General features: G+C 37.8%; 2 protein-coding genes across 4 annotated transcripts in view; one reads left to right on the forward strand and one right to left on the reverse strand.

Annotated features, from left to right (window-relative positions):
• glra2 (glycine receptor, alpha 2) overlaps nt 1-15,815 on the forward strand; it is a 225,233-nt gene that overhangs the window by 195,689 nt on the left and 13,729 nt on the right. The gene's annotated exons all lie outside the window — the stretch shown is intronic.
• The window catches only part of LOC114650919 (ankyrin repeat and SOCS box protein 9-like), a 336,765-nt gene continuing 322,379 nt past the window's right edge, over nt 1,430-15,815 (reverse strand). The window contains exon 7 of the transcript XR_007934862.1: nt 1,430-1,560. The gene's annotated coding sequence lies outside the window, so the exon portion shown is untranslated. The remainder of the gene's footprint in view (nt 1,561-15,815) is intronic.

Genomic DNA, 15,815 nt, shown 5'->3' on the forward strand with positions numbered 1-15,815 from the left:
TGAAAATCAACAAAATAAACAAAGGGAAAAGAAATTAAAGCCACAGATGAAACCCTGGTGAAACCATAACAGAGAAAACTCATGTTATGTCAATAACACTGTTATTGCCTGAGCCAAGAATCAAATTCTATTACATGTGTCTCAGAGGCAGGCACTATAAACACCTTCAGCACTGCGTCTTCCAAATTTTAAAACTCTAAAATGCATTTCATTATACTGAGTGCTAACAACTGAGTTTAGTCTGTGATCACATTGTTGAGTTTTCATTATATACAGTATTGTATTGTTGTGGACTCACATACACCACAAGCAATTTCAGTTTTGTAGATTTGCACTGGTAAATGCCAGTGAACAGCCGCAAACCTGCAACATCTCGATTACAACAAGATGTCTCTTATCAGCCTGAGCTAATAGGATACTCCAATAGGAGATACAGCTTCTGAACACTGAAAACAGAGTGCTTCCAGGTGACATCAGCTACAAAAGTAATGCTACAACAAAGGTGTAAATATGTTCAGTAGCCATTGTATTCATTATACCTATCTAGTTTTGGGAAGTACCACCTCACGGAAAAAATGAATTATTAAAGGCAGGGTTTCAACAATGTTTTGGAAAAAATCCTTATGGGTGTTATCTATTGCTGACTTAATAGCATCAACATTTTTTCAGTCACACATTCTTGCTGCAAACCACCCATTCCTCCTCATCCTAAATGTATTCCATTGGACTGAGATTTGGTAAGTGCACAAGCCATAGGAGTAAATAGGAGTCATTGTCATGTTCATGAAATCACCTTCAGATGATGTGTGCGTTGTGACAGGAAGGATTATGTTGCTAAAAGTCTTCATTTGAAATGGATAGACTGGGGCTATTAGTGGGTGTAAATGATCAACAGTAATGATAGGGACATTGTTGCATATCAAGGACATTCAGTTTGTATTAAGAGGCCTAATGTTTGCTAGAAAATATTTCTGATATGATTAAAGTAATATTGACCCAACAGAGTACACATCAATTGACTCATGCATAGAGATACTTCAGACCTGAGGCCTCATGTATAAACGGTGCGTACACACAGAAATGTTGCGTACAAACGTTTCCACGCTCAAATCGCAATGTATAAAACCTAAACTTGGCGTAAAGCCACGCACATTTCCACAGTACCTTGTACCCTGGCGTACGTAATTTCTCCGCTCGGTTTTGCAGATTGGCGACACCCAGCATCAAAGCAGTGCTACTGTTCCTGTGTGGTCACCCTTTCTTTCTTAGATCCACATTCCTGACGCGGCTTTATAAATACACTGAAACTAACTGCATATTCTTTATTAGTGTAATGCATCTTATTGTAATTAACCTGCAGCAATATAATGGTCCAGGGAATAGCCATAGTATTCCAAATACCATAACTGCTTTAGCGTTGTTACTCTCACTGCATCTTCTTCTTCTTTCAGCTGCTCCCATTAAGTGTTGCCACAGCAGATCATCTTTTTCCATATTACTCTCACTGCACCACTCGGAGTATTTATATCACTGTATCTGAGTGGGGAATAACAGCAGCAGCTGATTGGAAAGAGAATTATCGGTATACAGCATGAAGCAGACGCTGCCTCAGCCACGGCAAAACGTTTCAAAGCCTTTCCTGTATGGACTTCGCGGTTTAGAAAACGTTTCATTCCAAGAACTATAAACGCACTTAATCAGTCCATCAAGTGCTCCTTGTAGAACTGTTTGTACTTAAGTATAATTACCCCACTGTAAACTTGCACTACAGTTATAATATTGCACAACCTGCGGCACTTTATAAAGCGCGTATTTACATATGATGACGATATCATTTTTAAGATGAAATGCAGCAAAATATGTTGATTATATTATACAGATAAAACTTTAACTTCATTTAAATAATCTGTATTGTTAATAATTAAACATGTGAGGACACGGTGCCGCAGCGCTAGCTAGTTCAGGGATTGTTCCTGCCTTGCATTGTATTCTTGCTGCTGCTGATGCGACACTGGAAAGATAGATGGATAGAATAATTAAACATGTACTACAAAGATATTTCAATGTTCCTTAAAAGTTTTGAAGAATTGGCATTCTAAGCTTACAAATGGCTTCACGTCTATTACATAGCTGATTGTGTGGCGATTGGGTATTTGGAGAAAGAAAAGTAAGGACAGGAATTGGGGGTTAGTACGTTTGAAAGAGACAGTACTGCTGTGATAAATTATTTCGAAGGTCGCGCATGGCGCAGCAAGCTACTTGCATGAGACACGACCAATCACTGCGCCACCGTGTTCCCATGTTTAATAACATGCTTTCATTCCTATCATCATGAAAAAGATATCACATATACATCTCAGTATTTTAATTATTTAGAGAGCTGTAATATCACGAATGTAATGGATTCTGTGTCCTGTCGGAGAAATGAGAAAGCTCGCTTAAGAAGCAGGTAGTGATTCACACACAGAACACATAGAAGATCAAATACAGAACAAAGCATTTAACGTGCTAGTTTAGTTACAATGGGATTTGAGAAAATAGTAAATTCAACGATTTTAAGATGAAGTTTTATGATGTTCTACTTTAATGGCAAAATAAACTATGTGATTAAAGTGGTAATTTCGAGATTAAAGTTGACATTTCGTGCTTTTTTCCCACTGTGTGCCTATCTTTTTTGTCTGTACCCTAATAAGCTTTCATATGACACTCAGACGGTGGGCTACGACTCGCCTTGATATGTGATTTCTTTTTTATTTCGGGCACTGTGCGACTTTTTGAACTTGAGCTTTCGAGTTTCTCTGACACTCTGTCACTCAATCAACTTCCTTTTGTTGTTTATACCACTGTTTAAACCAACAAATAGTATGTTTTTCCTTTGCCTCCACTTGGTATTCGCTGACATTCTTATATTTTCTCCCGTTCCGTTCCCATTGTCTTTTCACAGAAGGCTGAGCTTAAGGGCTATTTATATTGATTTGCATATTCAAAGAGGCGTAATTCTGGGAGGAGTTGAGGCGGGACAGAAGGCACGTGCACATGCGTTACTTTTCACGCTGATCGGGATTTATGTAGCAGAAGTTTGCATACGTACAGATTCTTGCATCTGGATTTTTCTGTACGCACTTACATTCCCGCTTTTGTGCTTACACCATGTTATAGTGTGAGTTCTACACACGGCGTTATACATGAGGGCCCAGGTGACAGTTGTTCATTTTCTTGGTCATGGCTAACAGGAGTGGAAACCAGCATGGTCTTCTGCTACTGTAGCCCATCCACTTACAGATCCAGAGAGAGTAGTTGTTCAGGGATACCTTTTTGCACACCATTGTTGTAAAGAGCTGCTATTTGAGTATTTGTGGTCTTTATGTTAGTGAGAAGTAGTATGGCCATTCTCCTCTGACCTCTTTCCAGGACATTTTTGAACTGCAATCAGGTGGATTTTTTTGTTTACCACACTATTCTCTGTTAACTGTTAAAAGTGCAGTCCAGGGTTCAAAATAATTTTCAACTTTTTTTTTCTTTATTAGCTAGACTTGTTTTTCTAAATAAAATGTGAACGTGAGGCAGCATTACACAGAACAAAATGTGTTCTAAAAGGATACCACATTATACTGTGCTGAGCATAACATATGCTGTAGAGCAAAAATATATATCTGAGAATGCTAATTTTAGGTGAATCATCCAATAGAGCGCAAATAAAGTACAGTCAGCTCTAGGGATACTCATGCAGAATATAGCAGAAATAACAAATACTGATCAGCCAAATTGAATATATGAACTTACATTTTAAAGGTTAAAATGATAAAATCTAAATATAGACTTGAAACCAATGGCAAGTCTGTATGTAATAATTCATTTCAACTTCAATATACAGTGGATTCAGAAATTATACAGATCTCTTCATTTTCTGTGCACTTGTAGATTTCATTTTAAATTAATACATTTGACATTTTGGCCAACAGCCAACACTCAGTAACTCATAAGGACAAAATGAAAACATGCTTTAAAAAAGGATTGTAACATTATTAAAAATCTAAAAACTGAAATCTCTCCTTCATATAAGCATTCAGACCGTTGGTAGATGCCGTCTTTGGCAGCACCTACGGCTTCAAGTCTTCTTGGGTAAGTCTCTGCAAGCTTTGCAAATCTGGATTTGGGCAGTTCATCTCATTCTTCCTGACAGTTCCTCTCAAGCTCCACTAGATTAGATGGGAAGTTTCTGTAAACTGCCATCTTCAGGTCTTTCCATATATGTTCTATGGAGATTAAGTCTGGGCTTTGGCTGTGCTAATGAAGGACACTTCTCCCAAATACAGTCCAGCATTGTCTTGGGTGTATAATTTGGGTCACTGTTGTGCTGAAAGGTGAACCACCTCCCCAGTTTAATGTCTTTGGGCACTCACGAGAAGTTTTTCTTTAAGGACCTCTGTGTGTTTGGCTGCATTTATCCTGCCCTCAGTTCTGCCACTAAGAAGCACTCCCATATTTGCAATGCTGCCACCATAGGAATGCTATTAGGCAAGTGATGAGCAATGCCTGGTCATCGTCAGACTCTTTTATTTAAAGTGCTTTCCATTTTAGCCACTCTACCATAAACAACTAATCAATGGAGTATTGCTGAAATCATTGTCATTCCGATGGATTCTACAGTCTCAGTAGAGGACTGCTTTCTTGGTCCCCTCTCTGATGAAGGCCCTTCTTGTCCTGTTACTCATCTTTGTTGTGGCTTGATTGAGAGTTTTTGGTTGACCCTGATCTTGTAATATGTGATCGTTGCTGCTAGCACATTTAACGATGGCAGCTCAGCCAATTTATCTTTTTAATGAAAAATCTACAACACAATAATGTATTTATAACTATCTCTGAATAATGACAACCCTCAAATTGACTCTCAGCCCAGATAAAAAAATGTCAACTTAATTATGATGTCCAGTACATATGTTCCAGGAATAGAAGAAATAAAACATGATAAGCAATTCAAATGTGCCTGATCCATCAGGAAATAAAGAACTGCACACATTGACCAATGAGAAGCAATATGAGACAATGTTCAGCCAATCGAAAGAGACCCTGACATTGCGGTGGAAAAAGTTTCCTCTATTTTCAAATAAGTCATTCTCAGAGACCAGATGAAAATACAGAACAATTCTTTATTTGTACACAGGTAGGCACAAATGTCTCAGTCCATGAAGAGAATAATCAATAAAATAATTCATTCCATTTTAATTAATTAATTCTTTGCATTTATATAGCGCTTTTCTCACTACTCAAAGCGCTCAGCAATTGCAGGTTAAGGACCTTGCTGAAGGGCCCAACAGAGCAGAGTCCCTATTGGCATTTATGGGATTTGAACCGGCAACCTTCCGATTGCCAGTGCAGATCCCTAGCCTTAGAGCCACCACTATTCTGTTACCATAACCTTATCTAATATATCATGTCATTGGACTCTTAATATGCAGAATTCTATTCTCTTAGCCAATTGACTACAGCCACCAGTAACTTCATATACATATTGATTCTTCCGTTATTCTGCACATTGCTTCGGTAGTAGGGGTGATCTTATCACCGCTTCATAATAAGGGTGTTTGGCCTTTCTCACTTGTTCTCCCTTTTTAAGGGGTTGTTCATTACACATCTATTTCATTTTAGCCTTATTAACTACCTTGACTCTTTCTCTTAAGATGAGACAAAAGCTTCACATACCCAAGCTTTAAGCTGTGTTTAGTTAACACTATAGCTACCTTCAGTCCATTTCCTTATGCTTCTAATGAACCATTCTTACAGCGTCATTTAAGTATGTGCTTGTATTAAATTGTAAAAATGATCATGTATTGATTTAAAATATTTGACTAAAATTCTATAACATCACCATTCTATAACATCTTGCCATATTTAGATCATAAGAAGCAGCTTATCCAGGACACTAACTCTAGCAACCTGGACATTAGACCAATCTAGTCCCATGTTCGGTAACAGGCACTCAGGAGAGATACTCTGGACATTTTGGTGCACATGAAGACCTGCATCCTGATCATTTGAATTGAATGCTTGCTCATCTGTATTCTTAAGACCCTCACCATTCTGCCACACCCTCAGAGCAATAGTCTTGTGAAGAGTTTAAATAGGATCCTGGTCACCTAACTCTGCATTTTAATTGAAGACCATCAGAGAGAATGGGATCAACCATGTTGTAGGCTTAACGCTATACTATCCAAGACTACACTGACTTCATCACAATATGCTGATATTCAGGAAAGAGCTGCACACCCTATAACCCTGACCTTCACAACTCCACCTGAGCGGGACATCAGCACAACTTCACAGGCCCAGTGTATGCAGTTTTTCCTGTGAAGTTTGATGTTCAATTCATGCAGTAGCTGCACAGCCTCAGAAGGATGCTAGCGACTAAAGTATCAAACGATTACTGTTAAATCAAAAAAAAATTACTACCCTTCTAAGGGTCAGAATACATTTGCAAAACAGAAAAATTCAAAGAAAGAAGCAGAAATAACTAAATTATATTTAGGGTTCAAACTAAAGTCCCAGAGATCATATCCAGCCCTTTCGTTCCTTTTAAATCGGACCACTTCATCAATATTCAAAACATGTTACATTCTGTATGGCCTGTGATGACCGTTACTTTTTTCAAAGTCTCCCATTAACGTTAATTTCACATATACTGTAGATTGCATCCATATATTTTATAGCTGGACTACATTCACTTACATCTGGTATTAAATTGCAATTCAAGCGTCTGCTTGTATTTATCTGTGCAGCACAGCAGCTACTAATGTGTTTTAGAATGTAAACTGACCCAACAAGAAGATGTGAAAAGAAGGTGACACTACCATGAAGATCTGAATTGTTTTAACACAATTCCAAACATCTGAGGGTCTTTTGAAGGAGATGGGAGCGTGACTTCAGTCGTGTCACTCAGTTTTCTTTATCACAGTTGTTGAAGATGGACATCCTTCCACGGCTAATTTCACTGCAGCCGCCATCCTACATGATTTCTTTTTGATGATTTGATTGTTGTATGTGGATAGAAGACGCCTTTGCATTTCCACTCATGTTAAATGTGATTGCTATCCTTTAACTAACTCAGAATATGGTCCATCATCAGTCTGTTTATACACAGTTTTTTTAATGTGGTCACGTGCCATCTGATCATGATGGTCATAAATGCAGAATTGCTTTAGCTGCCAATTCTCATGTTTGCCCAGGCTGTTGCTCTCACCCGACTTTATGTGCTGATGTCATTTTTTAACTCAATGCTGATTTCAAACCTGCAGCTTTTCTAACTCACTGCCATGTCTAAGAGATGAGAAGTGAGGTAGCACAGGTGCATCTGTGTCATTTTTGAAAAGAAACTATGGCAATGGATGCTTGTGTTGGGTATGTGAAATTTTATTTTTGAACCTCAATAAAATTAGGTTTAACAACCCTATAACAATGTGACATGTTACCTATAAATGGAGGGCTACATGTTCTCTCCATTACACTCACAGCTTGTTCTTTGAACTATGAGTTATAGAACTGGTTGTAAAATGTGCCAGACTGCATGTTCTTATTTTTAAAAGCATTAAATTAAAACTGTTCATGATTTTTAAAGAATTATGCCTTCATTTAACAAAAAATCCACACCCATATGGAAACACCAGAAGGCTACAATATGGCACTTCTGTAATTTTATCCGTATTACCTGATTTTACTGATGGTCTACAATTTGTATTTGTTCGAGATTAGTTGTGTGCTAATGGTGTTAACTTCTGCATATGGCTACTTTACAATAAATTCATTTTTGTTTCTCAGTGTTTTGTTTCACACAACATTTACAAGTAATTCATTGTGAATGTCCATCTATTTATGTTAATAAAACATAAATGTCATTTGTTTATTATGAGTCTATGCATTCTAAACATTCACGTAATACATTTCTGATGGAAACAGGTCAAAATACAGAGCTCATGATTATATGATATACACATTTTTAAACATTTTTGTGATCATTTTTTTATTTCCATTTCTTTCATTTTAATGTTAATTTTTCATGCACCTTTTTTAAGTTTGGACTGATTGTTTTATTTCAGTGTCATGTTTAGAGATTACCACAATATAAAAGTGTCTTGTTTTGGCAGAAAAATCACTACCAGTATGACCACTGCTATTATGTCACCTTTTGTTGTTAAGATGTAAGGATTTATAACATTGACTTGTTCTTCACGGATCATACTCAGCAGTCCTGGAGTTTGTCTAGTATCTCGTCTCTGGGACTGTCCTCCTAGAACTTCCTCTACTGTCTCTACATGTACTGCAGCCTTAGCCCCCCAGTCCATCAGGGAACAGGCCACAGCTTTAAGGACCTCCACTTGTCAGATTAAGGTACTTTTAACTAATTGCCTGACAATCCCCATTCCTTTTTGTTATTTTTATATCTCTAAACTTACTACTTCTGGGAATTCTTTTCCCAAATTAGATTTTTCACTCTCTGGCAAACTCCGTCTTCTTGTACTGGCATGAAGACAAGTGAGTATCAGTGCCCAAGTTTACAATTCCTGCAATGCCAGGACAATATAAGACTCTGGCCAGTCATGACCGGGCATCCCAATACAACAGTTGCACATTTTCATCATAATACCACAACAATTCTGGACATTTCTGGATGTTTGTCAGCCAAGAACAGTGTTTGTTTCAAATGAAATTGAAATGCCAAAAGAATGAAGAAAAACAGAACAGACTGCTTTTTCTAGACATAGAAGGTTACAGACAAGTACAAGGTGGTCAAAATGATGTTTCAGTGTTAACAGTAGACCAACACCTGCTTTTTCAAATGTACAGTATCTGTGCTAGTTACACAATAAATCTATAAATATGAACAATAAAACCAAAACAATTACAGCGGTGCAAAACCCCCCAGATTTAAATTTCACTTTTGTTTTCCGAATTTCCATCAAACATTGCTCCAACAAAGACACTCCTTTTATTTCCTGCTGGAATGCCCCATTAGCTGTGGGTCCTGACTGGACCTATGAAGAATTTATAATGCTATATTTAAGAATGTCAACACTCTTCATGAGCTTGAGACCTCTCCGCTGTGACAATATCCCCTGCAACCGAAACACTCTCACACTCACAGGGGACCATGGCCGGGTCTTCTGTCAGGGAGACTTGGGTGTTCTCCCCAGGGCCATGCTCTCAAAGCATATGTGAGATAGCAGGAAAAGCTATCCCATCAATCCTCAGGATTATAAACCTATCTAATTAGACCTGTAAGTTTTATGAGTCCCGATTGGCTGATATGGATGGGACACGATCAGAGCAGGTGTCTAATCGGTCACTTTTATGAAATCATAGATTCACTGTATTACCTCGGCAAAAAAAAAAAAAAAGAAGTCCACATGGATGGCCATTTAAAACGAGAGCTCAGTGGTGAAGCAAAAAAATGGGAAAATGAGAAAGAGACGGAAAATGATCTTTTGCTGAAAATGCTCCCTGACACATCCTTAAAATAAACCAAAATAATGACTGGAGCAAGCTGAAAATAGAGAAGAGTTAGACTGACCATACAGAAAGTCACCAATTGAAAGGCCAATATCATTATAACAACAGCAACACCATTTATTTCTAAAGCACGTTTTCATACACATGATGTAGCTCAAAGTACTTTACAAGATGAAAAAAGAGAAAAAGAAAAAAAATATAAAAATTAGGCAATACTAATTAACAAAGAATAAAGTAAGGTCCGATGGCCAGAAAGGATGGAAAAAACAGAAAAAAAAAACTCCAGAGGGCTGGAGAAAAAAGCAAAATCTGCAGGGGTTCTGAGACCACGAGACCACCCAGCCCCCTCTAGACATTCTACTTACCATAAATGACCTCAATCAGTCCTTATGGCTTTCAGGCATCACACTTGATGAACTTGATGATGACAGTCATGTGGTCCTCTGGCCTTCAATCCTTCAATTAATGACAGCACGGTGCTTTGATCAGGTGGTGGTGGCGCAGATTGGCACCATAGAAAACCGGAAAAAGAACAGCAGAGAAAGTAGGGGTTAGTACATATTGTGGAGCCATGATAAAAATGATAATTCAATGCATATTCAGAATATCAGGGTTACATTAAAATGAAACTATGAGAAAGCCATGTGAAAACATTGGGTTTTTAGCAGTTTTTTTAAAGTGCTCCACCGTATTAGCCTGGTGAATTTCTATCGGTAAGCTATTCCAGATTTTAGGTGCACAACAGCAGAAGGCCGCCTCACCACTTCTTTTAAGTTTAGCTCTTGGATTTATAAGCAGACACTCATTTGAAGATCCAAGGTTAAGATTTGGAGTGTAAGGTGTAAGACATTCCGAATTATAGGATGAGCGAGATTTTTTAAGACTTTGTAAACCATAAGCAGTATTTTTAAGTCAATTCTAAATGACATGGGCAACCAATGTCTAGCAGCTTTAGCAGCAATGAGCAGTCCAATTTTGCAGAGTCACCAACACAGACGTGACAAAAATGTGGCCAACCACGAGGTCACTGCACCAAACAACGCCAAACCTGAATGAAGGATGAAGGATCCCCTTTCCAAGCTCTTATTTTATTTGGGGCAAATACGTGACCACAAGCGTTTAGTTACATATCACAATTTTCCACAAAGTAGCATAAGATTTTTAAAAGCATTCAATGGATGTTCATTAACTATGCTATTGGAAGAAACTTGATTTCCTGCAGATGTGATGAAGTTGCAGTCATCGGTTAGTTTGTTATATTATTTGTAATACAATAACAAAAAAGCAGGGGGAAGTTGACCCAATCTCAAGTTTTGGATGTTTTTCCTACATTAATCCCTGTACCTTCATTTATTATTGACACATGCAAGTATATGTAGGGGCTTAGTGGGGGTAGTGAGGTGAGACGAGGGTTTTGACACTCAGGGGTCTTAATCTTGCTTTGCCTGGGACAGAAATAGCTGGGACTGGCATATGATTTGATCATAAAGGTAGGCACTGCTTTCTCTTTCTGCCATTATAAACTTATCCAATAAGACCTATAAACTTTAAGAAAAATATGATTCCTAAATGGTTGATATGGGTGGGACACAATAAAAGCACCGTCTAATAAGTCACTTTTATGAAATCTTAGATTCAATGTATTACAATGCTACAAAAAGGAAGAGGTCCATTTTAAATGAAAGCCCAGTGGTGCAGCAAAAAAGAAAGTCTGATGTTGAGAGAAATACAAGATCCACTGCTGTATAAGCCCCTCCTTGCTGTTATCTACCCTTATTTCTGAATCTTTATCAATGAAAGGTGTATTGATGTCTCAGGGACTTGTCCGTACATCTACGGCTCAGGAGAGCTCACAATTGCAACTTGCCTCTCCCATGAACATTTGCATTTATCAGAAGAACTGATCCAGTATGATGGCAGGTTTGTGCTTCGCAGTCTCAAGAGCAAGAGAGCCATTTGGGGGTGGCAAGTGGAGCGACCGCTCCAGGCCCCGCGCCTAAGGGGGCCCCACGCCAAAGAGGGCCCCGCTTTTGAGGTCCGTGTGTCCCGTTCGAGTGGATTTGTCAAGGTTTATTTTGATAAAGTCCATGTGTCATCTTGCAAAAATGTAGCTGAATACTGTAATGAGAAAATCCGGTGTATGTTAACATTATTTTTATTAAATTCACACGCAAGTTTATACAGTCCACACATACCGATAACACTGTTTGACGTAACTGGCCCCACGTGGGGTTGGTCAGCTCTAGGCCCCACACACCCCTAAGGCCGCCTCCACCCAACAGAATTCAATTTGAAAACAAGCCTGTGGATGCTGTGGTGCAATTATGAAACAGTATTGCGATTTGCTGTACTCGTCCAAGGATGCAGTTCACTAAATTAAGCATTTGTGCAAAACTGTCAAACTGCAGTCAAAACCCACTTACACGTCTGGTGATGTCTACTGTATGTAGTGCAGTGACAACTTTCATCTTCATTTCATTAAGCAGATGGGGAACAGTTCTACCAAAGTGCATTCAGTGTGTCATGTTATACCAGAAGACCAGACTCCTTGCTATTGATGAACGACATTTTCGCCTTGCCTTTGAGTTTCATTTCAGTCATGTCACAGTGTCTTTCAACACACAACACAAGGCCACATTTTGTATAAGCAGTATATTGTAGAAAAAGAAATTCAATGCAAGTAAATTTTGCCTCATGCCTAATGATGTGTACATCATAATGTTTCCTAACAACTCTCCTCAGTTTGTCAAATCAGACACCTCAGGGATTTCACGCTGCCCCTCCAGATACTAAAGATCTTCAATACATCCACCATCAAATGTAATGTGACAAGAAATATAACTGCCTGATTGGGGAACAGCATGGGGCAGAGAGTGGTGCGGTCAGCTGAACACCTCACAGGGTGTGAACTCACTAACCGCCAGGACATGACACTAAGCGACGACAAACCAGGGCAAGAAAAACTATCTGTGACACCAGCCATCCCAACAATGGCCTCTTTTCTGTGCTGCTGCCAGGGAAATGCTACTGCTGCCTAAAGTTCGATTCAGAGAGACTGAGAAGGGGCTTCTATCCCACAGTCCATCGGCATGTTAAATAAGAAGTGTTTAGAAATACATGATGCCCTATTGTTGACTCTCTTACATTAAGTTATCTACAGTATATATATATATATATATATATATATATATATATATATATATATATATATATATATATATATTACTGTATATTGTCACAAAAACGACCATAAGACACTGAGAAGGTTTGGGGCAGCCACCCATATAATTTTTCCCGGATTGCAAAATTGAGTCCAAAGAGGCAGGAAAGGCAGGAAACAAACCCCGGGCAGGGCGCCAGCCCACCGCAGTTATTTTATTTTGTATTTCATATTTATCATTCTATTGGTGAATGTATAAAGTTATGCATTGTTATAGTCATTTGCATTTGTCTCAAGGCACAGTCAAAGGAGCAACTAAGCATTTCATTGCATGTACATATAATTTGTATGTGACAAAAAGAATTTGATTTGATTTTCTACATTGTAGCTTCTGAAAGTATTCAAAATGCAAGAACACGAAAAGTAAATGGGCTACGATTTACAGTCATCAAAGCATTGACCAGGCAAGACCATCTACTGTATAATATTTGTAGTGTATTCAGAATCAAAAAACAGCCTTCTGTAACATTAATATAATTCAGGCTTTGAAAAAATAATGACTATATAAATACTGTGTATATATGATTTTTATATTTGAAAAATAAAGAATATATATATATATATATATATATATATATATATATATATATATATATATAAAATATATATGGTTTGTAATGTTAAAGAAACACAAAACAACACAAAGCATATGGTGTAGTATGGTGTGTAGCATGACCCTCCTACCAGGATGTAGAGTGTCTCTTTTATCTTAATGCATACATTAAATATTACATTTAAGGTAAAAAAAAAAACTGGCATAACATTTTGTTTATAATAATTAGTACATTGAATTGGCAAGTCTACGTTAGTCAACCAATATGAAATTTATTATGTCTTGGCCATTACTTTGAGCAAAAGTAATTAGTGGAAATTTTATTGAAGTAGGTGGAATTGGGGTGAAGCAGTAGTGCGGTGGTTAGCTCTGCTTTGCTGGTCCACAGCTTGAGGGACGGAGATTCAATATCTGGTCTAGTCACTATTTGAGTGGAGTTTCACATTCTTATCACGCCAGTGTAGAGTTGTCCTTAGATACTCCACATCACGCAGTGCCCACTGGTGGCTAGGTTGTCTCGTGGCCTTGGAACCCTTGCAGATTTTGGTTTTTTTCCAGCTTTGTGGGGGGGTTTTTTTTGTTTGTTTTTTTCTGTCCTCCTGGCCATTGGACCTTACTTTATTCTTTGTTACTTAGTATTGCCTAATATTATTTTTATATTTTTCTTTATTCATCTTGTAAAGCACTTTGAGCTACATAATTTGTATGAAAATGTGCTATATAAATAAATGTTGTTGTTGTTATTGTTATCACAAAACATGGTCTTAAAGAAATACTCCATCCAAGAATTATATATTTTTTATAGTTCCAGTATCTGGAGCATGTCAGAAAAAGATTGCAGCTGAAACTAGATCATGTAAGAGAACAATGTTCCTAAGCACATCAGTAAATGTCCAATTGAATGGTCCACGAAGTAAAATAATCAATGTTGCGATGTTGAGGTGGGACCGTTAGAGAGTAGTACATGAATAAATACCCTCTAATATCAGTGACCTGATGGGTCAGGTTTGGTTAGGTTAGGTTAGATAGACTTTATTATCCCAGAGAGAAATTTGTTTGTCACAGGAAAGTACAAAAAGGTAAGGAGTTGTTACACTGATACAAGAAAACAAGCCAAGACACAAAAACTAACAACCAGTGTTAGTATAAGTGCATATATTCAAGATTAATACAAAGATATATAATTACCTTCGACAGTAAATAAAATAATAATTCAGAGTTTAGCACTTAGCAGCATCCCTACAAGTAACAGAATTCAAAATGACTAATGCTCTGGGAATAAAGGAGTTCTTAAATCGTTTGCTCTTTACCCTTGGGAACCCAAATCTGAGGCTTGATGGCAATAACTGAAATTTAGAGAAACGAAGATGGTGTCTGCCTGACAGAACTGCGTTGGCCTACTTTCTAACCTTTTCGTAGTACAGCTCATTAACAGGTGTCTGCTGCAAAGCAATAATTTTACTGCTAATTTTGAAAGTGTTGTTAAGCTGTTTTAATTTCTTAAGGTTGCTAAAGCAACATATAAAAGGAAATGTAACAACAGAGAAGAAAAGACTTATAAAAAAGTATCATTATTGTTTTATTCACTTTACTTTAAAATGATTTTTGTTAGAGAGAATGTGTTTCTAACCCTTCTTATGAATTTGTTCTGTGTTGAGATCAATGATTGTCCCTAGACACTGTATTCATAGTGCTCCACCATGTCCACACTCTTCTCTTTAATTATTTTTGAGACAGTGGGAGGAGTGGAACATCTTAAATTTACAGCCATATCTTTGGTCTTGGAGATATTTAGCTGTAAAAAGGAACAATCGCCCCAGTGAACAAACTCATTAACCACAAGGTCCATGGCTGTCCTCCTTCTCTTGTACATGACACACAATGACAGAATCATCTGCTGGTTTAAGGATATGGCCACTATTATTTGAACTCCTTAAGTCATCTGTGCATAAGATAAACAGAAGATTAGAAAGAGAGCAACCCTGAGGTGTTCCAGTGGATAGGTTAGGACTATCAGAAAAAAATAACCATTAACACTCACTCATTGGGTTCTGTTAGTTAAGAAGTCCAGAATCTACCAAACATAAGTGATCAGTCAGTTTGCCAACTAAAATGTGTGGTTGGATTGTACTACAAGCTGATGAAAAATCTAAAAACAGGAATCTTGTGGGGCGTTGTTGGTTCATCCAAGCACTCTTACAGTAAATTCAGAAGTGGCATCCTCCACCCTCTACTTTGCGTTGTATGCAAACTGCTAAGGGTTCAGAAAGACCTGAGCTTTAAGAAGTTGTCTCTTAATTATCTTCTTAAAGGATTGCATGATATGATAAGTTAAGGCCACTGATCTGACGTCACTTAATGATTTGGGGTGGGTGTTTTTTTTGCTATTGGTATAACAGTTTCCTGTTTCCAGAGTCTGGACACCTGCTAGAATATTGAACAGAGCAGCTCTGTACATGAGTGAAGTAGACATCTACTTATTGTGTCTGGGCCAGAGCTTGTTTTGATTTTAGTTGGTTGAAGGACCTTTTTACACTATTC

The sequence above is a fragment of the Erpetoichthys calabaricus genome, chromosome 4, assembly GCF_900747795.2.
Source record: "Erpetoichthys calabaricus chromosome 4, fErpCal1.3, whole genome shotgun sequence".
In the NCBI taxonomy this organism is placed as follows: Eukaryota; Metazoa; Chordata; class Cladistia; order Polypteriformes; family Polypteridae; genus Erpetoichthys; species Erpetoichthys calabaricus.